The sequence below is a fragment of the Uranotaenia lowii genome, unplaced genomic scaffold (genome assembly GCF_029784155.1).
Source record: "Uranotaenia lowii strain MFRU-FL unplaced genomic scaffold, ASM2978415v1 HiC_scaffold_30, whole genome shotgun sequence".
NCBI classification, from domain to species: domain Eukaryota; kingdom Metazoa; phylum Arthropoda; class Insecta; order Diptera; family Culicidae; genus Uranotaenia; species Uranotaenia lowii.
Window position 1 is genome coordinate 88,452 of NW_026598201.1, and position 25,185 is coordinate 113,636.

The 25,185-nt window shown below is 37.4% G+C and overlaps 1 protein-coding gene and 1 pseudogene across 4 annotated transcripts in view; both read left to right on the forward strand.

The window, feature by feature from the left end:
* The first annotated feature begins 2,275 nt into the window (after positions 1-2,275).
* Positions 2,276-4,163, forward strand: LOC129759883 (polyserase-2-like; annotated as a pseudogene).
* Positions 4,164-9,867: 5,704 nt separating this feature from the next.
* LOC129759884 (heterogeneous nuclear ribonucleoprotein Q) overlaps positions 9,868-25,185 on the forward strand; it is a 58,695-nt gene continuing 43,377 nt past the window's right edge. The window contains exon 1 of one of the 4 annotated variants that reach the window (XM_055757432.1): positions 9,868-11,447. The gene's annotated coding sequence lies outside the window, so the exon portion shown is untranslated. The other 3 variants (XM_055757436.1, XM_055757435.1, XM_055757434.1) reach the window with 3 other exon arrangements.

A 25,185-nucleotide genomic window follows, 5' to 3' on the forward strand; every position in this document is an offset into this window, starting at 1 on the left:
AGACGAGTCCATCGAATCCACATTTCGTATTCCGCATCGTGCGTTCGTTCATCCCTCTGAACGCCGCTTCGCCAGAGGTCTTGTATTAGTCTTCCCAAAATCAATCATTTTCACCGAGTCATGCTTGACTACATTCAGAGCCAAAAAATCAAAGCAGTCAAATTTTCCTTCTTCAACCAAATCATACAAACAATCATGCATGACAACGACGCTTCCGTATTTGAAACACTTTTGCGATACATGATGAGGTAAAAAAGGACGCAGACTATCAGCAACGAACGTCTCTATGCTGATTTCTTACCCTTGACGACGTTCAACCTTTAGGATCATAACTGATATGTATCCGTTCTGAGCGATCTATGTAGGCTATCAGATGATTTTTTATTTTTCGCTTTGCCTAGAAGGACAAAAACATGACTAGGTAACCGCAATGAACTGTCCAGCATGTGCTACAGCTTTTTTGAACATGTAGTCCTGGTATTTATTCAGATTTTTCCTTTTGAAACATTAATGATCGTCTATCAATAACGAGCATTATCAACAATGATGCGAGGATAGACGTTCGGGAATGATTAAGGGAGCGACGTTCAAAATGTATCACCAAGTATGTCGATCACCGTCGATAAGCCACGTGACGAATAGCAACGGTAGCCTCCGATGGGGCATGGTATATCTTCTTGTATCAAGTTAGTGTTGATTTTCGACATATGTTCAATGGGTACTTTTACCACGTGCGTATCACAGCACTCGGAGGAAGCATCATTCTAGCTAGAAACCATTCCTGATTGCTTTTCTTGAGCGATTTTCCAACCATTGTCTTGTATTATTATTTTCCCGTATATCATGTATGGGGGAAGTAATCTCAGAGGCTCGAAAAGGCTCATAAGGCAACGAAGGGCTATTCTTTTAGTCGGTCTTTCACCACTTTCAATATAACAAACCAAATCACTGTTGAATTGGATGGGGAACGAAAATTTGTCTTTCAATGGGTCCCACGTCATACCCAAAACTTGCTCTGAGTGGCCAACTTCGTCGTTTGGTAGAGGAATCGATTCTGGTGTAACATTTTCACCCAGCTTCGATAGGACGTGTCGGTCATTACTCACCCAATTCTTCATTTCAAAGTCTGCTCGCTTCACTGCCGTGTTACGCCGAAGTGACGCATAAAACATTTTTCTTTTGCGATTTTCTCTTTTCCTCTTTACTCGTTTATCTAGGACTTTTCATAAAATGTGATCTGTAAAATTTATGTAAAGGTAGATGATAAATGTAGCCTTTTGAAACACAACTCTTAATTTTTCGTAGAATTCGTACAATTGCTTCAAATGGTTATGCGTCAGTTCGGCATATGAACGCTTCACGAGTTGACGATTCTCCGTCGGAGTGACATTTATCTTTAGTCTTGTCGTGCAACTGGAACAAATTTATTTCTTCAGTTAAAACGGCCAGTGCGTTGGATCTTCTTAAATTGTATTCGAGTGAGGAAGAAAATTTGAGTGATGCCATCGGAGAAATTTTTTAAGGTATGTATTTCTTTGTACATTAAAAACAATTTCGGATCGTTAATAAAATTCGTGTGTACAGTTCATTTGTAATAAAAAACAACATAAAATTTATGAAAATAAGTATTATTGTACAAATGTTAAATAATTTCTCAAGTTTTTAAATTAATGTAGATGTTGACATTTGCTTTTAAATTTCATTTACCAAACAGCCTCGAGAACTTCTTTGTTTGAGACACCTTTTTTCTGAGAAACGGGGGGAGGGGGGCTTCTCTATTTTATTTTAAACAGATTGTCATGTTAAAATATGATTTTATTCCAAATCTAAGGAATTTCGCTTGAAAATTATACGGATTATTGAAACGCATGGATATGCGTCACTTCAGCGTATAAATCGCTATTTTGGTGATTCGTTTTTATCGATTTTCTCAAAAACTATTTGATATTTTCTAGATTTGTTGAAAGCATTTGAAAGCTCATACAAAAACGCACGAAATAGCGTCAAAAAGACAAAATCGAAAAAATGGATATGCATCATTCCGTCATATCACGGCAATTAAGGTAAGAAAAATTGAGTCACGCTTCAAAAGATAATATTTTAATTCAGTTAAACAAAGATCTTCCGCAGCTTTGCTAAAGAAACATTCTAACGTAATCGATAACGTAGTTTCGCAAAGATGCGGAAACCCCAGTGACGTTTCTAAACAAATCGGTAGGAATTTAATCTCTCCCGGTCGGGTTTCATCTAAGCCGGTTTAGTAGCGCAATAAACGTCCACTGAGTAGCATCTTCATTTACAAATGGCAAACGGTCGTTATCATCTATGGCGGGTGTTGTTGGCGGCCCTTCTATTGGAGTTTGATTACCCAGCAGCGGGTCAAAGCCAAGGGCAGATCGATTACAGCGATGAATCCTGTGGAAGGCAAATGGTTCAATTGGAAGGACTTCTCAAGGGAGGATTCAAATCGCGGCCTGGACAATGGCCATGGCATGTAGCCATATTTCATCGAGTTGCGAAAAAAGCGGAAAGCTTCGATTACCAGTGTGGTGGAAGTTTGGTGCACAAATATCTGATAGTGACAGCTGCCCATTGCGTTACCCGTAAATCCAGCACCAAATTGCTAAACACGAATGATGTATTGGTAAAAGTTGGAAGGTTCGATATATCGATAGACAACGAAGAACAAGGGCGAGATCATGCCGTTAGTCTGATAGTAATCAATGAGGAGTTTAAACCTTTTACTTTTGAAAACGACATCGCAATAGTGAAGCTAGTCGTTCCAGTTATATTCACGGACTATGTTCAACCAATTTGTCTGTGGAAACGCGATGATGGAGTTTTGCTACCGCAAGTCTACGGTAAAAGGGGTACAGTCGTAGGATGGGGTCTGACGGATAAAAACGAAACTTCGGAAGCTCTCAATATGGCCGTCATGCCAGTTGTCTCCGCCCACGAATGCTTGGAAAGTGATCGAGCTTTCTTCGGCCGTTTGATCAATGCCAAAGTTTACTGTGCAGGATTTAAAAATGGAACCGGAGTGTGCAACGGGGATAGCGGAGGTGGAATGTATTTCAAGGTCGGGCAACAGTGGTTTCTTCGAGGGGTGGTTTCTTTCAGTAACGTTATCGATGGCTCGAAGATTTGCAACCTCAAACAGTACGTAGGCTTCACTGATGCCAGTTTGTATCTGGACTGGATTTTCGAAAATTCACCCATCGAGAGAACACAAGATCCAATTCTGGGACATCCCAATGTAAGATTGATCAATCAGGGATCCTGCGGTAAAAATGGATTTGCTTACGACTACGATGAAGCTAGAAAACCCATAATACAGCAGTATCCATGGATGGTGTCACTGAAGCATCCTTTCCAAAACCAACAAAATGTTCCCTGCAATGGAGTGCTTATCAATCGAAATTATATTTAAACTACACATTGTGTGGATTTCAAGTAAGTTTGCTAACCATACCTACTAAACTATTAAAATCGATGATCTGAAATGCTTTTTTTTTGGCAGCGATGATGTTTCCGTTACCCTGGGAGACTACATTACTGGCCAAGTCCGAGACTGTACTTTTAAAGATGGTATAGAGACTTTTTGTACCGATCCCGTGCAGATAACGGCCGTGTCTGGAACCATCGCAAAGGATAATCTGGTTCTAGCAAGGATATCTCCCCCTGCCATCGTAGGTCGCAGAGAACATATCGAGGCCATCTGTCTACCGACAAGTCCGGATCAAAGGAAACGCATTTACTCCAAGTACATCCTAACTGGTTGGAAAGAGTCCAGAGATGACTGGCAATACTTGCAACGTGCCATTGTGGACACGATTCGTCAAGCTCCTTGCCAGGCGGAAATGGCAGCGCAAAAGTATGCAACTCAGGAGGAGAAGAACATTACCGATGCAATTATTTGTGTTCGGAACAAGGGAGATCCCAGTTGTAACGATTATCAACCCGGGACGATCATCCAGGCCATAGACAAAACATCCAATCGGTACGTCTTACGTGGGGTGCAAACAGGAATCTCCTATTGTTCCCAACCGGAAAGATTCATTGCAGTTTCCAAATACATAGAGTGGATTCTGGACAACATCAGACCGTGAGCTGTAAAGTGCATGCTTTCAATAAAAGTTTCCACCCATGGCTAGGGTAAATTAGTTTGGCTTTTTTTTTTCGAATCTCTTTTCGGAAAGATGTCTGTTTCTTTTGATCGTTTGCGAAGCTCAGTTATTACGCGTAAAATTTCTTGCTGTAATGTAGTGGAACTTTGGATGCTGTTGTACATAAATTGACAACTCGTTTAATCCTTTTTTCTTTTAAAAATCCAATCTACGGTTCCGTTGTCAGTAGGTATAGAACAAATATTTTGTTCTTGAACATTTATTTAAACCTTAAAAAAACTTCATTTATTGTATTTGGAAATATTTCACAAAGTAGTACAATAAAAAAAATAAATAAATCTATTTATTTATCTATTATCTATTAGAATCTATTAGAATCTATTAAATTCTACTCTCTAAACAGAAATCGAGCTGTACCACAAGATAAACAGACTTAAAACGTTTCGATCTTCTATGTACGCACAGACATGCACCATTTAATTGGTCGCTTAAAACCACATATGAAAGTGCACCAGTTGACAACGCCTTGACACCGACCAGAACGTTTGATTTATGCAATGAGTGATTTCATTCGAGTTTCAAGCAATTTTCTAGATGGTACCTAAAGTGTACATGTGTGATCGAACTGCTGCTGTCTGTGTAGGTTTGTGCATCGCGTAAGAGAAGATCGTCGTTAGGTTTTCGTGAGATGCGGTTGTAATTTTTGCAAACGAAAATTCTACCGTTGATATGAGCGAATCGAAATGCTCTTACAGCTTACATACATACAACCTACTTACGGCAACCTAAGCATCTATGTATGCGCAAAATAAACATCATATTATTTTGATGGTTTGCCTTACGCTGCTGTGCGAGTCAATATCGCGATGCATCACGCGTGCAAAATCTGAATCTAGATGCAGTTGGATGTGGCCATAGGGTGGTCATTTGTCAAAATTGTCAAAATGGTCAAAATTGTCGAAATTGTCAAAATTGTCAAAATTGCCAAAATTGTCAAAAATTGACAAAATTGTTAAATATTGTAAAAATTGTAAAAATTGTCAAAATTGTCAAAATTGCCAAAATTGTCAAAATTGTCAAATTGTCAAAATTGTCAAAATTGTCAAAACTGTCAAAATTGTCAAAATTGTCAAAATTGTCATAAATGTCATAATTGTCAAAATTGTCAAAATTGTCATAATTGTCAAAATTGTCAAAATTGCCAAAATTGTCAAAACTGCCAAAATTGTCAAAATTGTCAAAATTGTGAAAATTTTGAAAATATTCAATGATGTGAAAATTGTCAAAATGGTCAAAATTGCCAAAATTGTCAAAATTGTCAAAATTGTCAAAACTGTCAAAATTGTCAGAATTGTCAAAACTGTCAAAATTGTCAAAATTGTCAAAATTGTCAAAACTGTCATAATTGTCATAATTGTCATAATTGTCAAAATTGTCAAAATTGGCAAAATTGGCAAAATTGTCAAAACTGTCAAAACTGTCTAAATTATCAAAATTGTCAAAATTGTCAAAATTGTCATAATTGTCAAAATTGTTAAAATTGTCAAAATTTGCAAAATTGTCAAAACTGTCAAAATTGTCAAAATTGTCAAAATTGTCAAAATTGTCAAAACTGTCAAAATTGACAAAATTGTCAAAATTGTCAAAATTGTTTAAATTGTCAAAACTGTCAAAATGGTCAAAATAGTCAAAATGGTCAAAACTGTCAAAATTGTGAAAATTGTGAATATTGTCAAAATTGTCAAAATTGTCCGAAATTGTCAAAACTGTCAAAATTGTAAAAATTGTCAAAATTGTCATAATTGTCATAATTGTTATAATTGTCATAATTGCCAAAAATGTCAAAATTGTCAAAATTGTCAAAATTGTCAAAACTGTCAAAATTGTCAAAATTGTCAAAATTGTCAAAATTGTCAGGATTGTCTAAATTGTCAAAATTGTCAAAATTGTCAAAATTGTCGAAATTGTCAAAATTGTCAAAATTGTCAAAATTGTCGAAATTGTCGAAATTGTTAAAATTATCAAAATTGTCAAAATTATCAAAATTGTCAAAATTGTCATAATTGTCAAAATTGTCAAAATTTTCAAAATTGTCAAAATTGTCAAAATTGTCAAAATTGTCAAAATTATCAAAATTGTTAAAACTTTAAAACTGTACTGTTTAAATCAAGGTTGTCCGAATTTTTCAGCATTTATCCGTGCCGGACAAATTTTTGTCTTTTTCTTCAAATAAAGTGATTAAATATCCGGGCAATCCCAGATAAAATCGAGCAATCTGGCAGCGTTAGTTTAGGCTTGATTTGGCATCATTTCACTACTGAAAAGACACGATGCGTTAGGATATATCCATCAATGTCCAGATGCTGTACCGAAGGAAATGAATCCGCCAATTTGCACTCGAGCGAAACCGATTGACATTTTCTGGGCCCCTACTTTAAAATCGTATTTGCGAAATCATGTGAAACCTTTAGATTCTATCGAAAACTTCTCTAAAGACTGGAAAAGAGGGGCCAAAATCATCGCAAATCAGTCTGTGCTGCAGCCAGAAATGCCAATGTGCCTGATTTTTCTGGATTTGCCTGATTTTTCGAGGCTCAGCCTGACAAACTGATAAGCCATTAAATTTCCCTGATTTTTTAAAATAGCCTGATTTTTGCCAATGTGATGAAAAATGGGTAGTAAGGAACTGGATAAGGTACCATTGCTGAAGTGAAAAAGTGAAAATGTGGCTGAATCAAAGCAATCGAAAGATTCCCTTTAATTGTTACATGAAAATGGGAATTAAAGGAAATCTTTCGATTGCTTTGATTTTGTAGATTTATTCAATCAAGTAGGCTCACAACACATATTAGAATGAAAAATGTGGAGCGATGACCGAGAAAAAAGGACATCACTTTGAGCGAAATTTCCGTTACTTTAACGTAGCCTGATTTCTATTTCACCAGTTCCCTGATTTTTGAAAAAAATGTTGGCAGCCCTGGCTGTAGCTAGTAAGCAGTCAAAGATAATAAATTGCTCCAAAATTGTGTTTATACCGTTTATTTTAAATCGTTATTAAACAAAATGGGACTCCCTTTATTTTCAGGCGACGAACCTGACTGCAAATTTTCATACAGCCTTGGAAAGGAATATTCATGACTAGATTCTTATAAAGCTGTAGGGAAAATGGGAAGACTTGATCCCAAAATCTTGATTTTTTACTTCAGTCAAGATATTCTTAGCTTGTCACAGAGATGGATTAAAATATTATTTAATTTGAAAAATTAACGGGATTGAAGTTAAAGTAGATGCTAAAAATGTGTAGCGGATAGAATTGAAGGCAGCTGTCTGGCGGCTGAAAACAATCATCTAATACTAATTCATTTTCTCCAAGAATACTCTATCGTTTTTTGTAGGATTATGAATTCACCCAAAAATATTCCGAAATTAGGAAAAAAAAAATCACAAAATGAAATAAAAATACTAAGAAAAAACCGTTACCTTTAACTCTCATCGTAGTTTCACCACGCTTCATCATTTTTCTTCGGATTCAAGTTCAATTCAACGTTTTTTTTAAATGACTTTTTTTTTCCTGGAACAGTGCCTCATTGATTGGTTGCACATGTAAGCTTTCATTATTTCAAACTGCAAAACAAAAATATGCAAACAAATTCTTTCAAAAAAAAAAAAAAAAACAAATTCAAACTTAAAATTTTCTCACATACGTTGATTTCCAAAACTCTGCTGAATTCAATAAGTGTTTATTTTTCTCTGTCTCTTGTGGACTGCTAATATTTACATTCTAATTATTTTTGCCTACTTTTAAAAGGCTATATAAAATTATTTCAAGTTAGTGTTTCAATGATCTTGAACGAATCCTTAACTGCCAAACATCAGATTTTTATTCAACTTTTTCTTATGTTTTGGTCTCTGTGAAAAAACTCTACTTACTGAAAGAATTTTGTTTGGAGAGCAACAAAGTCCCTCTAAGTAATGTACTTATTCCCCATTGCTACCAATCCTAATGTTTAAAAACTACAATTGTAATTCATCTGATTGCATTCAGTGATAGTTCTAGTGGACAAAATATTATTAAGTTTAATTAATTGGATCACAAATTGCTGATTTCTGGATATATGGACCGTGCCCGGATTTAAGGCTTATACAAAACATTCAAAAGTACAAAAAATGTAATTGTACGAGATAATCGGGTTGCTGTTGAAGCACCTTTCGTTAATTCACTGCTATAAAACAACTCATAGTCACTGCAACTCCTTTTCCTATGCCCAATTGATCTTGCAAAGAAACACAAAACATGCAGTAATTGAAATATAGTGGAATATACCTCTCAGGAAATATTATAAAATTTATCGTGATGAAAAATCGTTGTTTGGAGAGATTGGCCAGAATTTAACAAGATCTTCAGATATAAAATCTCTCAACTTACTCAAAACCGCAAAGAATCAAAATATAGTTACAAAAATTAAACGATTCTTGTAGATATAAATATTAATGTGTTCTTACCCATACCAACCAGATCAAAACACCTGAATTTGAAAATTTGTTGGTGGCAGGGATATAAGTGAATTTGTTAAAGGGGTTGAAGTGCCAAATAAAAAAAAATATGTCGCCACAATTAATGTCAAAAAAATGTTGTTTTTTTGGAAAATGTCGTAGAATGCTTCGTTTTTATTTGAGAAGATCATTCTCATAGAAAAAGTTTTTAAAAAATATCTCTGGAATTTACTGGAACACAACGGCTCTAAGGGCCTCATATATCAGAGTTATGTGATTTGTTGAAATCAATCTTGATTTTGTAAAAATCGCACAATCAAATGATATGTCTATCTGTAGAATCAAGATGTTCGCTTGTGTTTTGCGTTTATTGAAAATTATAAAAAAATATTTTTTCATGTTCGACTCTATCACGATTGCGGCCACCGTGTCTTAAAATGAAATACTCAATCCTGAAGATTTTTTCTCTCCTAACATAAACGTCCAGAAGTATGAACACCAAATTTATTTCTACCAATCACAGGACAAGTCTTCTGATGCAGCCCGGCTAGCAAACATTTATATTTTCACCTCAGCATATTATTACATCACCTCGCTGAAGGTACGATGCAGCTTTGCCAGCATCACCATGCGTCTCCATTCAGCGAGCATAAAACGTAACTTTGAGAGCCACCATACCGACATCCGACCGGGCGACAGATCGAAAATGCAAACTGCATCGATGCATGTGCTCTGTCGAAACAACATCGTCGTCGCCATCGAACCTGCTTGGCTGCCTGAAGAGAGTGTTCGGAAATGTTCCGACTAAATACTAGCACACAAATCGCAGCACTGCGCTGTCGTTGTGCGATGATTCGCAATGCAATTTCCACTCCGCCACCTGATCGCATCATCCCCCCATTCCACGCGTTCACGGTCCATGGTTGTTCATAAAAATTTCAGCTTGCGCTTCCATCATCGGCGATGTGTGGTGCTGTTTTGTGCTGTTGCAGAAAAGTGCGGGAAATGCAAAAACCGGGAAACGAGAAGGATGTATTGGCGAGAAACACATATGAAAAGCTTGTCCCCTTTTTTCTACTTTGAGGTGAGGAGCCGGTTTTTATGGTCTTGAATGCTGCTGCTGCTGGTTTTGTTAAGTGTATGGGAATTTTGAACAACTACATCTGCGAAATTGGTGGTCGTTCGGTCAGTTTAGACAAAAAAGTCCTCGTCTCGTGAAAAGGAGACCCTCGCCGGGAAATTGTTCGCTTGGACCGGTGCACTAGTAAAGCTAAGCGCGGACGATCAAGAACGTCGTCGTCGTTCGTCTTCATCGTCTCTCGGTCTCGGTTATTTGGAACCCGGAGTTGCTCCCACAGAGTTGTTCTCGACCGTCGTAGAGGAGAGAGCCACGTCGCCGTTTGCATTGCAGCCGATATCCTTAGAAGAAGTAATCGTCGGTGGTAGAACCACAAAACCAGAGTGAGGATTTTTTCATTGGTTTGGTTCGGGGCTCCCTGTTCGCGGTCGGTGATTTCGGAGTTATCGTTTGAGAAAATTATTTGTAAAAAAAGTGCTGAAACTGGAGGCGAATTATCCTAGAAGAAAAGTTTGACTGACTGTGATTTTTTCTATCGCTTTACTCACAACATTTTTTTCTACAAAAGCTAGATGTAACATACTGTGTGTGAAATGTGACTACCCTTGTGAAATCGGTGATTTTTTGTCTCTGAAGCAAGGAGGAATTGAAGCAGCTGGAAGAACCAGAACAGATTGGGTGATTTCATCGACATAACTAAGTTAAAGTTTCTAGTTACTAGTGCCTAGTTTAAGTATTGTTAGCTAAGGCAGAAAAAAAGTGTGTGCGAGCATTTTGGATATTTAGATGTAGTTTCATTTTTTCTACTACCATTACTATTTATTCGTTTAAGACCCCCGTAAGTGTTAAGGCAAAAAGATACCGCAAACTAAGTGAAAAAGTTGTGCAAGTGCAGGAATGATTAAACAAAGAAAAATCAATCACCCTTGACTCGCACTTTACAGAAGTTGATCATTGGAAGAAGTCCAGCTTTGTTTGCCGATTATTCATCAAGAAAAAAAAAAACAAAGTGCAGTGCTGAAACGAATGGTGCTCGGCAGGAATTATTAGTCTAGTGTGGTAACAAAAAAGCATTTGGAACACAAACGCGCATTTATTGTGACAAAACTACCACAAGTGCTCAGTTATTGAAAAAAAAAACATAAGACATCCCCCCATCCCCATCGACATAGTTTGTGCATTCTTGGATGGAAATAATCATCCAATCAACGTTCCAACTTCCGGATACGGCTTAGTTTTGGATTTCATTTATATCAATGTCGTCAACGACGCCCAGTCGTTACACCTTTCATACGAAAAAAATTGGCATTGGATTAAAAACTCAAAAATCCCATCGAAAAGTTAAGTAACCCGGTAGAACGTCGGAAACTCAACTACCAGGAACAAATAATAATCACCGAAGCAGCTGGACAGATTCTACCTACAATACATCATCATATTCTACGAAGATCAAACACCCCGGGAAGATTTCGAGCTAGATTTTCACAATCGGAACTGATCCAGCTTAAACAAAAAGTAAAAAATTTCAAAAAAAAAAACAAGCAACACAAAAACTGAATTTGAACAGACATCGTTGGAACACCCCGTAACCCTGTCAAGTTTGTAGCAACGTATCAAACTTCGTGGACCTTACAGCGGGATAACCAAAACACAGCCACAACCGGAAACATTCGAGCGCCCCGGGGAAAGGAACGAGACAGTACTAGCATCTTTTGCAACTGGGACAGCAGCAGATAAAACACTCGAAGGTAAGTGAAAGTGCAGATGGCTGCAGATGCAGCAGATACCACGTGGTTGGGCTGGGTTCAGAAAAGATAGGTTAGGTTCTGTCCAAATGAGATTTTTTTTAAGAAGATGTTTAAATTTATCTCCTTTGTAAAATTGCCTGGAAGGCTTCATGTAAATGTCATGTATGACTTATTTCTAGTATTTTATTGTTCATGGAATTCGTTCAGTTTCCTGGAACCGAGTATTTGTTACAAAAATTACTCAATCAAATAATCGTATATCGTGTTAGGTTATGATGCATAAATGATTATCAGCCCTGTGTGAGCTGCATTGATTAACATTCATTTGACCTAGGAAACTTAAGCTCCCGGGTTGCAAACTGTTCGGAGCCATGAGATGTTGTAACGTTAATCATCATCGCTCATCATCATCCGAGAACCCCTACTAAGTAGTGTGTATGGACTAGCAATGCTAGGAATTGTCTTCGTTGCAATTTCCACTGGCGCATTGACATACTTAGACGCATACATACACGAAATTACACGGCCAGTCAACTGGCAGTGCTTGACATTTTCCAGCGAAGCGATAATTCATCGTTTCTGTGCTAATGTCACACCACATCATCAACTTACTTAGACTTAGACTTTACCGCACAACACCACTCTGACGAGATGAACTTGTTAGGAAGTGCAAAGGTGCGGCTCCATATACTACTTAAGTACAACTGCATCTGACTTAAAAGATGATTTTGCCAAAGGCTTCCAGAGTGGCGACTGATTTTGAAACACATCGGTGTAAGATTGGCCTGTTTGTTGTTTTTTCCTTTGTTAATGGCGTAACTTTGTGGTTGCAATACTTGGTCGGTGCATTTCTGCTCTGGTTTTCTATTTCTGGGCAGATTAGCGTGTGCTAATCAGCGAAAGAGCGCGAGGCCAATTGCGCAAGCTGTCTTCCAGGCAGAGTGGGATGTTGGCACTTGGGCGTCAAGTCCCATTTGTTGATTTTAAACTAATCGCCAGTGCAATGTTTGCACAGCCAGTGGGCCTTATCTCGTTGAAACTAATTATTAGATTTTAGCAATTGCAATGGGCGCATTCATTGCAGCCGGAATAGGTTAGTTGGAACGAGTTTTTTTTTTTCTGTCAGCCAAAGCGAAACGATTGTAAATATTTTCCTAAAACTTGTTCTAGATGCAGTCATAGACGAGTCGCACCTAGATATTGAACGATCTTCGATGCAGGGGTCCGGTCTTAGATAGACTGTAATTCATTCGATTATTGGCAGAGTACTTGAATGGCAGCCAAGGCCAGCCGGTTTGGGTTCTGTCTACGGTCCCCGGTTGTATGTGTGTTTTTGCTAGTGTGAACGCCAGAGGCTAGAAAACAACAGAAAAAAAAGTGCTCGCTTATGCAACCGTCACAGTCTGGGAGCGCTCCCAGCTATTTAGCCACACACGACTAGAATGCAAATGTAGGAACGATGTTGGTGGAATGCAATCTAACTCTCTGCTTCTTGGCCGTTTTCATGTCGCCAGTTTTCCTCTCTAATCAGCGTAAGGGGGAAAAAAAGAACGGCGTCTAAAAAATGATGTCATGAGTCGTTCGATGGGTATCTAAATCAAATGATACCTTCAGTTGCATTCGGTGGTTCTTGATTTTATGGATCAGTTTTTAAATACCTGTGTTCTTAAACTAAATTGATAAATTAAATCACACCAACTCTACACAATTTTTTGGTTATCTAATCTCTGAACAACCCCTCTTGTTGTTAGGTTTTTAACTCCACTTGGCTCAACAAGGTTTCCGAAAAGCTTGCATCTTCTTTCTGGAAAATTTGACCTATTTGTTTTCATACATTTTTTTTCTTATTATGAACACTGATTATTCTCAAGTAAGCTCAGTACTATAGTTTCCCATCAAAACCATTGAAAACCACCAATAGCGTTGTGTAAATCGATAAAAAAAAGTTTCGGTATACTCATCAATAGTTTTTACCGTTGCTTTACGTCCGATAATGTTGTTATGTACAATATCAGGAGGAAAACGAAAACTCGTAGCGCACCTCGTGCCAGATGCACCGCAATTCACTTTTCGGCTTGGCATCGATTCATTATTTATTTTAAACACCTGCAATCGCAACAAACCTTCACAATCGCTTTCGTTTCCTGTTTGTTTCCTGAAAGAATAAAAAGTTATCTTTTGAATATATCGAGTACTTTTTATTCTTAAAGCTTATTTGTTTTTTTTAATACAGGAACAACGTCTTACGGAAAATGTATAAAGGTGCAAATTAAAAATTTTCGAATTAATCTCGCATCACGCAAATGGTTTTCTTTAAAAGACATCTTTTTTAGAGATAGATAGCTCTTTAATCGGTTGTGTATAACAGAAGTCACAAATACAGTTACCCAAAATTTTATTACAATCGGTCAAGTGATTTTTAAGATTACATCCAAACAACCCAACACAGATCCAAACACTGGCACCATCTTTCTCACTCCACACGCCACATTTTCTCAAATTCCGACACTTTTGGAAGGCTTTTCTTATTTTCTATTTCATTTCAAAATAACTCAAAAACTTCCTGTTAAATGCGCTCACTCAAAAACTTCTTGTTAAATGTGCTCACGCTAGTAAAGCGAGCACTTTTTTTGTCATTCTTTCTCGTTAGCTTTGTTGTTTACTGGGAAATCGTTAAAATTGACTAATCGAAATTGCCACACCCATATTAAGTGATACGTAGCTAACTTTTCAACTTTTTTTTGCAACTTTCCAGGAATATTCAGGCGTCTTTTTGATGGCCAAATCGTTATATTATCATACAGTTAGAGAAACAAAAAAATGACAGAAAAGTTGTCACTTTTCGTTTTCCAGATATTTTGTTATTTTAAGTCTCGAAAAAAATGATTGCTCGATGTCGTGCAAAATAAGAAGGACACATGAGTTTCTTACAATAATGGAGAGAATTGTGCAGAAATTTATCGCGTTTGTTATCGCGTATTAAGCTGCTTGAAGATAATTGTTAGCACGCATAAGCTTCTTGTATCAGCTCTTGTTCAATTGCGGCGAAATTAGGTTCAGTTTGCTCTTTGCTCAGGCTTGTTAATTGATTATAAAATAGCGATAGCGATTTTATCGTTTTCGATTGCTGTCTACGTTTACATTTCCTCAACTGTGGAAAAAATCTAAAATGTTTCCGGTGTTTTGAAAAGGAAACAAACAGGATATGCAGACATCATCTTTGTGCATGAGTCAACTAAATTCTACAATCCATCTGGGGTGCTATAGAGCCTATTGCAGTAGGAACGATCAAAGCAAGCGAGATATTCAACTCTACACTCAAAATTTGTAATTCTTAATAGTATTTTGATGATGGAGAAAGGTTATTCGATAGTAACAATCTTGAATCAGAACTGATGTCGAAATCTCGAAAACTCGAAAACAGGTTCAGAATTCAGCTAGAGTTTTTCAAAATTTTCTCACTTATTGAGAATAATTCATTTCTGAATTCTAAATTTTAAATAACATTTAACTCTTCTCAAAGATTCTAGGTCCATGTATTTGAGTTTTCATATTTCGAATTATGTATCCAGTTTAGGATTTCTGATTTTCGGTTCGAATCATCATTTGAAATTGGAATGAAAAAATGTGTTTTTGAAATCGTTTATTGAATATGGTTTTACATTTTCTTCAAAATTCTTCAACATTTTTTTTAAATTTTTTTATCCTCATTTATTAAAACGTATCTTGAACTAGAAGGCACCATAAATGTGCCGATCAACACAAAATGGTTATTCTGACATACAAATTTAATTTAATTGAATGAAGTATCCATTCATGACGGCAAAATTTTCGCCAAAAGGGGCCAATTTTTGAACAACTTTGAGATTATTGCAACCAAAAGGGATTTCAATCTATGCAATATTTCAATCCAATCAGCATCTAGATTGAAGACTATTGAAAGTAGCACAATCAAACTATCGACATTTTTCTCGGATTTGTGGGTCTTGGTTAGTTTCGGATTCGGTGGAGGCATCTTTTTGAGGGTCGGCTTCTGCGTTGTGGATGGATTTGAAGGCAATATTTGCTTACCGTGTGGCATTTGTTTCTGCTCATTGTTGTCCTCCATGTTTACCAATATCGGAGAAGAATTTGATGGTGGAGTACGAGTTTCACTGTTTCATTTGGCTGCAACATTGTTCGAAGGAGAAGAAATCGGTTTTGTTCGTTTTCAAACCTTCTGTTTAGTTTGTTGGCTGTGATGCGGAATGTTCTCGTCCATATCAGATGAATCACTTAGAATACTGAACAAATTTGCTGGTACTTTTCCAGATAGATTGCTTTTCACAATTTCTGCATAACTTTCTTGAGAATTCCGTAACAGTTTTGCTTTTACTTCCAGAGCTCGTTTTTTTTTACTCCGAACATTCAGCTAATGGATTCCATTACAATGGAGACAGGTATTTAGTTTTGACGTACACATATTAGGTTCATGAAGTAGGCCAAATTTGCTACACTTTGGTTGGTTGTTGCAAAATTTTGCCGAATGTCCGTAACGTTGGCAACGGGTACACAACATGGGTTTGGGTGAGAACAGCCGCACTGGAATCAACATTAAATTTCTAGATAGTACGGCAGGATGATTCCCGCTATTTCCACTCGATCGCTGGGTATGTAGACACGGTAAAGTGGGGTCAATTTGGGATTTTGAACAGCATCATTGGTTCTCATTACAGTCGTCAAATATCACCCAGTAATTTGCTGAAATTAACCTTTTCCGTTTCAATACCACGCTTAAAAAAGTTAGCCCATTTTTGAAGCCTAATAACTTTTTTATCTTAATTCGAATCAAATAGCAGTCTTCGGATGAAATATTTGTCATAATCTAGGCTTCAAGAAAACCCACGTTTAAAAGAAGTCGGTCGAAAGAAACCAAAGTTATTGATGAAAATCTGGTTTTTCATGTTTCTTCCGTACAAAATGTCTCTAAATCCCATACAAACTTCAGGCGACCCCTTCCCGTTATCCGATCTGGCCCAAATTTGGCAATAGGCCTAGGATCAATTTTAGCCTGCAGCGCATAACATTTTACAGGTTTTGAATTACCCATACAAATTTGGGGCAGTCTATGTATACCCTAAATAAAGTATTCAAACAACTATTTTGAACTATATTGGACGCATTTAGTCCGCCTGTCTCCTATAAATATTGGAAACATTCAAAACAAACCATCGGACGAGGCTCATTTTTATAGGGGTATTCAAATTGAATAATATAAAAGTGAAAACATCTTTCACAAATCCGAAAGAATGAGGAATTGAGGCCTAAATCAGTTTTTGTGCTATTATTCCAGTATAGCATCATCTTTCAATAAAGTGTTTACTTACATTTTTGTCTCAGGAAATCGCGAATGGCTTACCGAAACAAACCCCCCAAGGAAGATGATCCGAAAACATACTTAAAGTTTTCTGTCCGGTCATCTCCATATCGTAGTCTCTTTGTTGTCTCTTGACTGTTCATCACTGTCCTAATGCGAACGCCTCACTTGCATCAGTTTTGCTAGGACACTGATGAGGTTAGAAACCAAAAACACTCTTCTTCTGTTTATTTTTTTTTATAATCAATGATTGAAAAAACAAAATCATCAGAACTAACATAATCGTTTAGTTCACACGGGGCCGCTGCTCCTGGTTTACCTGACCGGTAGCGCACCTCACAACTGCTGACTGGCACACAAGCAGCCGCAACTCACGGTCTTGAGAGACCCCGAGACCGAAACAAATCAAAACCCCTCTAGCATCAAGAAGTTTGCGTCTTTGCTCTGGTTTGCAATTTTTTTTCGCGAATTTTGGACAGCGTGGCTTATTCTTGTAGGGGGAAGTGTTCCTAAATGCGCATGTTAGGTAATATGCGCATACAGCCGATTGACGATATGGCTAGAGATTCATCATATCTAATCAGTGCAGTTTGAGGGTAGTACGCTTTTAACACATGGCATGAAAAAATTAAATTGTTATATAAAGTCGAAAAAATTTAAAAATTCAAACTAGATTTTTGTCAGTTTTGTTATAATATATTGAACTTCAATTATCGTGCGTACAGATTCTGTGAACAAAAATTTTAGTGGTTTTTCTTTCTAATTCATCTGAAAATCGGAAATTCAACAAATTGAAGCTTTTGGCAAAGTTGTAGATGATAAGATATTGGAATACGAGACAGGTTCTGAATGCCTATATCAAGGCAGGTTAAATGCCTATATCAAGAAAAATAGATTATTCTTATAAATTTTCTACTTTCTATCATTTAAACATTAAATCTACGCTCAAATCACGATCTTACAGCGAAAAAAGAAGAACTTCATACTGATCCGATAAAAATACAATATGAACAAAATATTATCATGAAATATGGCCATATGGCATACTTAACTGTGTTTCATGCAAAAGAACTAGTGATGTTAAAAATTTCACCAAAATTTCATCCTTGACGTATGCCTAACATCCGTTTCTACCATTTTCAATTAAATAATTTCAAAATATTGCGAGTGTAAATGAAATATAGCTTAAAACATAAATATGCGCATTTAGCCCGCCGGTTTCGGAAATCGGCTATTTTGACTTCTTTTATTATAAAATTATTTTCACAAAAACTGTAAGAGATTTAAACAGAAAAATTGCTCTTACGTATAGAAAACAGATGTCCGCTCATGTGCATATAGTTTTCAGGCTCCTATCTATCGGAATATGGGAGAAAATGAGTGTTTTCCTTAATATGCGCATATAGCCCGCCTCTCCCCTAAGTGATTTTTTCTTTTATTTTTTTTTGTTTGATTCTTTATTATGCTCCCTGTTCCACACTTCTGTTCTGGTTTGGTCTCTGTTGTTGATGCTTACTCTCGTTCCTTCAAAGCAGAACAAAAACCGAATATGACAGGACCGCGACGACGCCGCGCCGCGCGGTCACCCGAGATTCCGGAAAAGGGGTTCGCAATGTTTACGAGACGAGTCGATCGCAAACTGTTGGAAGGTACCATCAGAGTGCTGTTGGTTTCCTCAAGTCGCGGAACAAAAGCCCACTGGTGGTGGTGGTGGTACTTCTTTCTGGAAATGCAAGAAGGATGTTTAAAGTTGGAATTAAACGAGAAATATTACATACAAAAAATCATCTGGATGTTTCACGACATCGACCAAAAAAAAGGTTAAAAGTTTTCGGGTGAAGTGGCTTTTGCCTCACTCGGATAAAGAGAGTGTGTTTTTTGCTTCAAAAAATTTTACTTTTATATTGGCACGTCAATGTTTATAACGTTTTTTTTTGCTTCTAATATAGGGCTCATTTGTAGGACTTTGATCCCTGGTGATTCTTATTTACATTTTCTGGCAGCTTGGAAGAGAAGCTGGGTTTTTTTCCTTACCATCAGCAATCCTATTTATCTGTTTTTTTTTCTTTCTTTCAGCGAAATGAAGTTAGAAATGGGAAATAGAAACCTTGACTGCAAACACGATTTCTATGTTAGAAAACCGCAAATGTCATGATTATTTAGGTTGCACAGGGATGAATTTAAAAATAATGTATGATTTTCAATGTGAAAAACACGGAATGCAAATGAAACATTGGTAATTTTTGACCGTATAACACCGTTATAAATAAAGAAAAATTGTGGAACAGTGGAAAGCAAAAAGTTAGTGTACATGCCGCTGAAAACCATTATCTGTGCTCTTAGTTAAAAATATGTATTCAAATTCTTTTTGTGCCAAAAATCTACTAATTTGTTTGACTTTTCAATGGAGATATATAGCACATATTTTACTCCAATCCTTCATTCGACTTTGAAAAAATTAAAAGTTTTCTCAAGTAGTAGTACCATTCTATATTCAATAAACGATTTTCAAGGAATGAAATGATCGCGTTCATCGGATGGTTATTTTTATCACCAATGCCTCATATTTCCTCAATTCAAGCACGAATAAGTTTATTCAAAATTGAGCGAGATGAACAAAACTATGTCAATCCTATGTGTTTTTCCTAGGCATCGAATCAAGACTGTCGGGACCGTCCCATTCTTCGGAGAATGTCACAATAGATGTTTGAACCCCTAATTACACTGTTCTTATTTGTAAATTATTCTAGAAAAATTTAAGGGATATTGGGATAACAGTCATATCTATTTTCCTCGATGCTTGCCTAAGATAGAAGCTAAAAAAAATTCTTACACTTTTGCTAAATCAACACATCAGATTTTTTGGACCGCCTTTTTGCAGTTTTTTTTGTTTATTGTTCAGTTTTCTGAGGTTTCACAATAAATTAGTAAAAATAACTTTCATCTTTCTTAAATTCATTCCATTCCTTCCCAAAACATTTCATATTTAATAAAATACCTTAATCATCCCTTTAAGATAGGCCGTGAAGTCAGGAGTGTATTCGAAAAAATGCATCACTTTGTTTTGTGAATAACTGTTGAACGCATGGATGAATATTGATAACATTTTTATGTGAAGGTACCAAGTAATGCATCGTGTAAAAAATTGGGAGTAAAACTGTCAAGTTGATTTTTGAGAGAAAGTCTTAGTCATTGACAAAATTTTCTGGGCAGGATCGAAAAAAAAACAGGACAGTTCCAGTTGAAGACCCAAAAACAGCTAGAAATCAACTATTTCACCAAAAAAGGATCTAACAGTGAGCTACCAAGACAACCATTTGGTGGGTATTTCGAATTTGCAACACAAATATACGTGCAAATATACGTGCAAATATACGTGTAAACATATCGTAAATAATGCAGCAAAACCAGTATAAACGTATCATTTTGGAGGCCATATAGGTACATTAGCTCACATATTCCTGATTTGGATTGTATTGTCGTATAAAATCATGCAATGTATTTAAAAACGATAAAGAATATACATGGGCCGCACATTGTAGGTGCAGATATATGGATTGTCGTAACAAAATCATGCAATGCATTTAAATACGATAAAGAATACGCATGGGTCGCACATTGTAGGTGCAGATGTGCGAAAATGAGTTTAAATAACATTCTATACGATATAAGTAGACAGTGAGCTAGTGAAGTAGACAATGTGCAACTCGAGACCCCATACACCCAACCTTCGGGTAGTGGTCATATCACCTCTTGTCTGCAACTCCGATTCTCTACCTCCCCGTGGTACTAGCTGGGGTGCGAGCAACCTTAGCGGAGATCGGGTACCCAACCCCGGTGGATGCTTTGGTCGCATGCAGACTGAGATAGGGGGCTTCGTACGCGTCTGTTCTCCATGTCAGGGGCGGCGTGCGGAGTGCAACAGCGTCCTGGTGATTGTGAAGTAAACCTGGAAACCTTGATAAAAGCGCTAAACAGCGATGACCGCCTCACAAACTTTTGCATTTTTTTTTTCATTCAAAACATCCAGTCCAAACCCACAAATCTCGACCTCATTTCAAAAATTGACAAATCATAGTGAGAATGTGGTTATAGATAGGTTGAAATAGCTTAAAAAAATGCACACTTCCATTTAAATTTTCACTAAACGCTGACTAGAAATCTAGGAAAGAAACTAGATAATCGGAATGAAAACGTAAAATATAACAGCTAAGCTAAGGAGGCCATCTTGAAATAATATCTCGAATAGTTTCACTTTTTGTATTGAATATAGCAGAAATTTTTCCTGCAATTTTGAAGGCTTAAAAAATCAGGATAGTTTTTTCCAAAACTTGGCAAAAATTGAGCATACGATTTGAAAAATTTTAAAGCAAAATCCAAAAAATTACCAAAATAGAAAATATTCCTGAATTTTATCCAGACAATATTAGAGTAAATTCCGGAAATTATTGAAATTTAAAAAAAAATTATGATGAACTTGAAGAAAAACATTAAAAATCATTGGGAATTAAACTTATAAAACCGGGCAATCTAGAATGCTCACATTATAAGCATAAGTATGAGTATAAATAATGCAAAATTATTGTTAGCATTTTGATCATTTTTAAAATTTGCAAAAATCAATCAAAAAAAATCTTAAGTTGCTAAAATTGGTCCAATAGGTCATACGAGGATTTTTATTAAATTATCATGATCAATTTTATCTTATATGAGAATCCAAATTAAAACTTTTCCAACTGATCTTTTCTACTTTTGATTCTGCAGTACTCTTATTTTAAAATTTTACTTGCTGAAGTAGATATCCTGAGTTCAGCTTTCCTTTTGCCAATTTTGATAATTCTCAAATTGTTTTCAACAAAAACTAGAGATTATATTTATTGACATTTTCAGGTCTTGTGTTGATTTTTAAGTTTCATGGTTTTCTAAATATTGAGAAACTCGAAATCTTTGTTTAAACTTCTAAACTCATCTGATTTGATGATTACTCATTATGTATTTTGAACATCTAATCTAAATTTATTTTTTGTTACATTAAGAATAACTATTTGATTTTTTTTTCTGTTTCCAATAGGTATTTGATCTGAAATTCAAAATCCGCATCACATTTTTTTTAAATTTCACCACATTACATAATAACGATTTCCTTTGTTCATTAATATGAAATTGAAACAAAAATTTAAATTGTGAAATGAAAATTTTGTTAATTGCTTCTTGGGCTCTGATTTTCACCGTTTTTCTCTACTCTGTATATGGATTGCATTTACAATTTGATTCTCAAATATTGATTTGGAGATATTATTTTAATTTGAGACACTAAATAGTGGTTCTGAATAAAATTTGATTGCAGAGTTCGAAAAATATACTTGATCTCTTATATCCGTGTCTCCATAGAATTTGAATCAACCTATTTTGTTTTTTTTAACTTTGGATTCTTAGTCTGAAATCTTAATGTTACTTTTCAATTGTTATGAGAAAAGTATTTCTCCTGCTTTCAATGAAGCATATACCAAGCTATCAACGACGAAATAAAAATATTTTTGATCTTTGATTTTTTTTTATTATTCATCAATAAAAAAAATATAACCCCAATCCCGCACTGTCTAACAAGCCCTCGTTTGTGTCCTTGACCACGAACAACCATGCGTCCGCACGGGAACACAACGAAGAAGGACAGAGTAGAACGCAGTAGGCTTTCCTCATTTCCAAGCATCGATGATCTCGTCTCGAAACGACTAGCGACTGACTGGTTGAAAAATATTCGCATTTTGCCAATTTCGTCCGTCGCTCGTTTCGACCAGAATTTCGCAACCCACGTTGCAGAGCATCGCATCGCTTTGTTCTGATTCGCGCACAACACACAGAACAGTACACGGTAGGTAGGTTTGCAAATTTTCGCGTGAGTTACCTTCCTTTTCGCCTTCGTCTCCGCGACCACCCGAGAATGATGCTCTGTTGTGTTGGTGTCGGTCGTTCTTCGTTCATCAGGCATCTTTTTGCGAACATCGCGAATTGCTGTTGATGGGCGAGGGGCGAAGGGAGGGAGGAGTTTGGGTGGGTTTGGAGCATAAAATTCGCAAACTCTGTGGTGGGTTACCACCAGGCAGTATCGAATGGAGGAATAAATGATTCAACAGCAGAGAGGTTGTTCGGTTTTGTGCGATTGGGTGGTGTTGGTGAGTGGTTTTTCGAGTCGGGTGGCTTCGAATACATTGGTTGCTGCTGCACACAACGGAGACCGGATTTTCCTTCTCCCCCCTGGTCACCCAAAGACCCGCGCCGGGTCTCCCCCTCACTCTCTCTCTGTCTCTATCGGGTGGTGTGTTGATGTTGGTTGATGGAAGAAGTAGAATTCTGCTGTGTTCTTCTCACAGGGTTGATTGAAAGTAGTCGTGTGGTGGAAAAACACGAAACTCTTGGCTGTTGCGGGTTACATTTTTTACCAGTGAAATTTGGATAGTCCAGGAAAATTTGGGTCCTCGGTCTTTGCTGGTGAGTCCTTGTCAGAGTTGTCCTGTTTGGAGTATGGTGTGGGTAAGGTATTTTGAGTGACCGGCAGTTGTTTTTTCGGGAGGACATTTTTTAGGGCCTTTAGTGTGCTCTGCTCGATGAGTATGGTGGAAATTCGTGCGGTAGATGGTGTGTAGATGGTAGCTCGGAATCGAGGGAAGGAACCGCTGCGTTCGTCTGTGTTCGTCTCGTTAGTTGTTTGCGAATTTAATTCGTGATTGTTAGAGGAGATCTTGGCTTGTCTTGGTGCAAATTTATATTTTCTACTCGATCGATGGTCAGCCAGCGCCGCTTCAAGGAAGGTTCCTGGGAGGAAGGTCTAGTTGGGTGACGAAAAGGAGGTTTTTCCCTGTTGGTTTTTTCGTGTCGTTTTGGACTTGGAGTCGGGTTCTTTGTGAGGGGTTTTGTGTGATTGAGTCCTTAAGATGGTGTGTGAAGGTCCGTGTATGTGATGTGGTGTGTATCATCAATGTTTATTTATTGCGCTTGCTAGTATTTGGCGACTTTCGCGAATGGCATCCACCGAGTAGAGAGCCGGTATATGGCAAAGTACTGTACAATAGCTTATCGAGAGGCCAGTTGTACCGTAGCTGCTGTCGAGTGAAAAGTGTGTTGGAACCACAGTGCCCGGTTCTATCGTCACGACGTCGATTCTGTGGGCAACTGAGACACACAGAAAGAAACGGTGAGCAGTGACCGGCTCATGGTAGCAAACCAGGCGAAAAATCTACGGAAAAAAGCTGCCAACATAACACGATTTGTCTAGGTTAGTTAGACCGGAGTTTTTTTTTTCTTCCTCGGGTGGAAAATTCTGTCTAGTCCTTTGAGCGATTGACCCCAGGGAAAGATAGCTGGCACTGTGATTTCCGGGTGTGGTGGACCCCTTAAGTGCTAGACCGTGATTGGGTCCGCGATTCAGTGTTCAGAGAAAGAAAGTGTGTGACGTAGCACTCGCCGGCCGCCATTATCGCCTTTCGTGTGCCACCCCCTCCCGCACCCAGAAGACCAAGTTTTCTTTTTTCCGCGGAAGACCGTGGCGAGCGGGTGAATGAATTTTGGACAGAGGTGATCGAACCTTGCAGCCTTCCCCGCGAATGGTGTTAGTGGATGCTCGAGCTAGATCTTTCTCACCTGGTCGGTGGCTGTACAAAGTGAAGTGAATGGTCAATTCTTTGCGTGGAATTTTTGGCAGAGGCCACTTCTGGTAACCTTGGATATTGCCAGACAACCGGGGAAGTGAGCCAAGGGGAGCAAATTTGGAACCAAGTGCAATGATTGAATAAAGCGAGCCTAGCTTTTCTTGTGTGTTCGACTTTCTGTGTTCATCAGCCGTCTAAACTGGAGATTTTATACCGGGAAGAATGTAAAAGAGTGTAGTAGTTTTTTTTCGCCAAGCACGTTTGCTTTTTCTTCTATGCGTCTGGAAGAGTGGTCGGCATAGAGTGTGCCAGAGGAATCAGAGCATCTAACAGTACTTTCACGAAGCACCCCAATCTGCTGAGGAAGCACCGATTGGGCAAATCTTCAACGAAAAAAAAAACAAATAAAAAAGGAATCAACTGGGAATCGATTTCGCGATAACAAAGAATACAACTTTTGGAAGGTATTTATCATCTAGCAGTTTAAAAGAAATTGTAAATTTAGTTGCCATGGGGGTGATCCCGGTAAATCGCTCTCCTACATCAGGCGTTTGTTAGTATGTGTGACTGAAATATTCATCTTTCAAGCTCCACAATCTAATTGGACTGTTCGGATATTCAAATTCTACCAGCTAACGGTTCCCTTTAAAATGCCAGCCCACGGAGCAATAAATCAAGACATATGACTGCACCGGCACTATCGGTAAATCCTGATACGGGCTGCAATTTCCTCGTT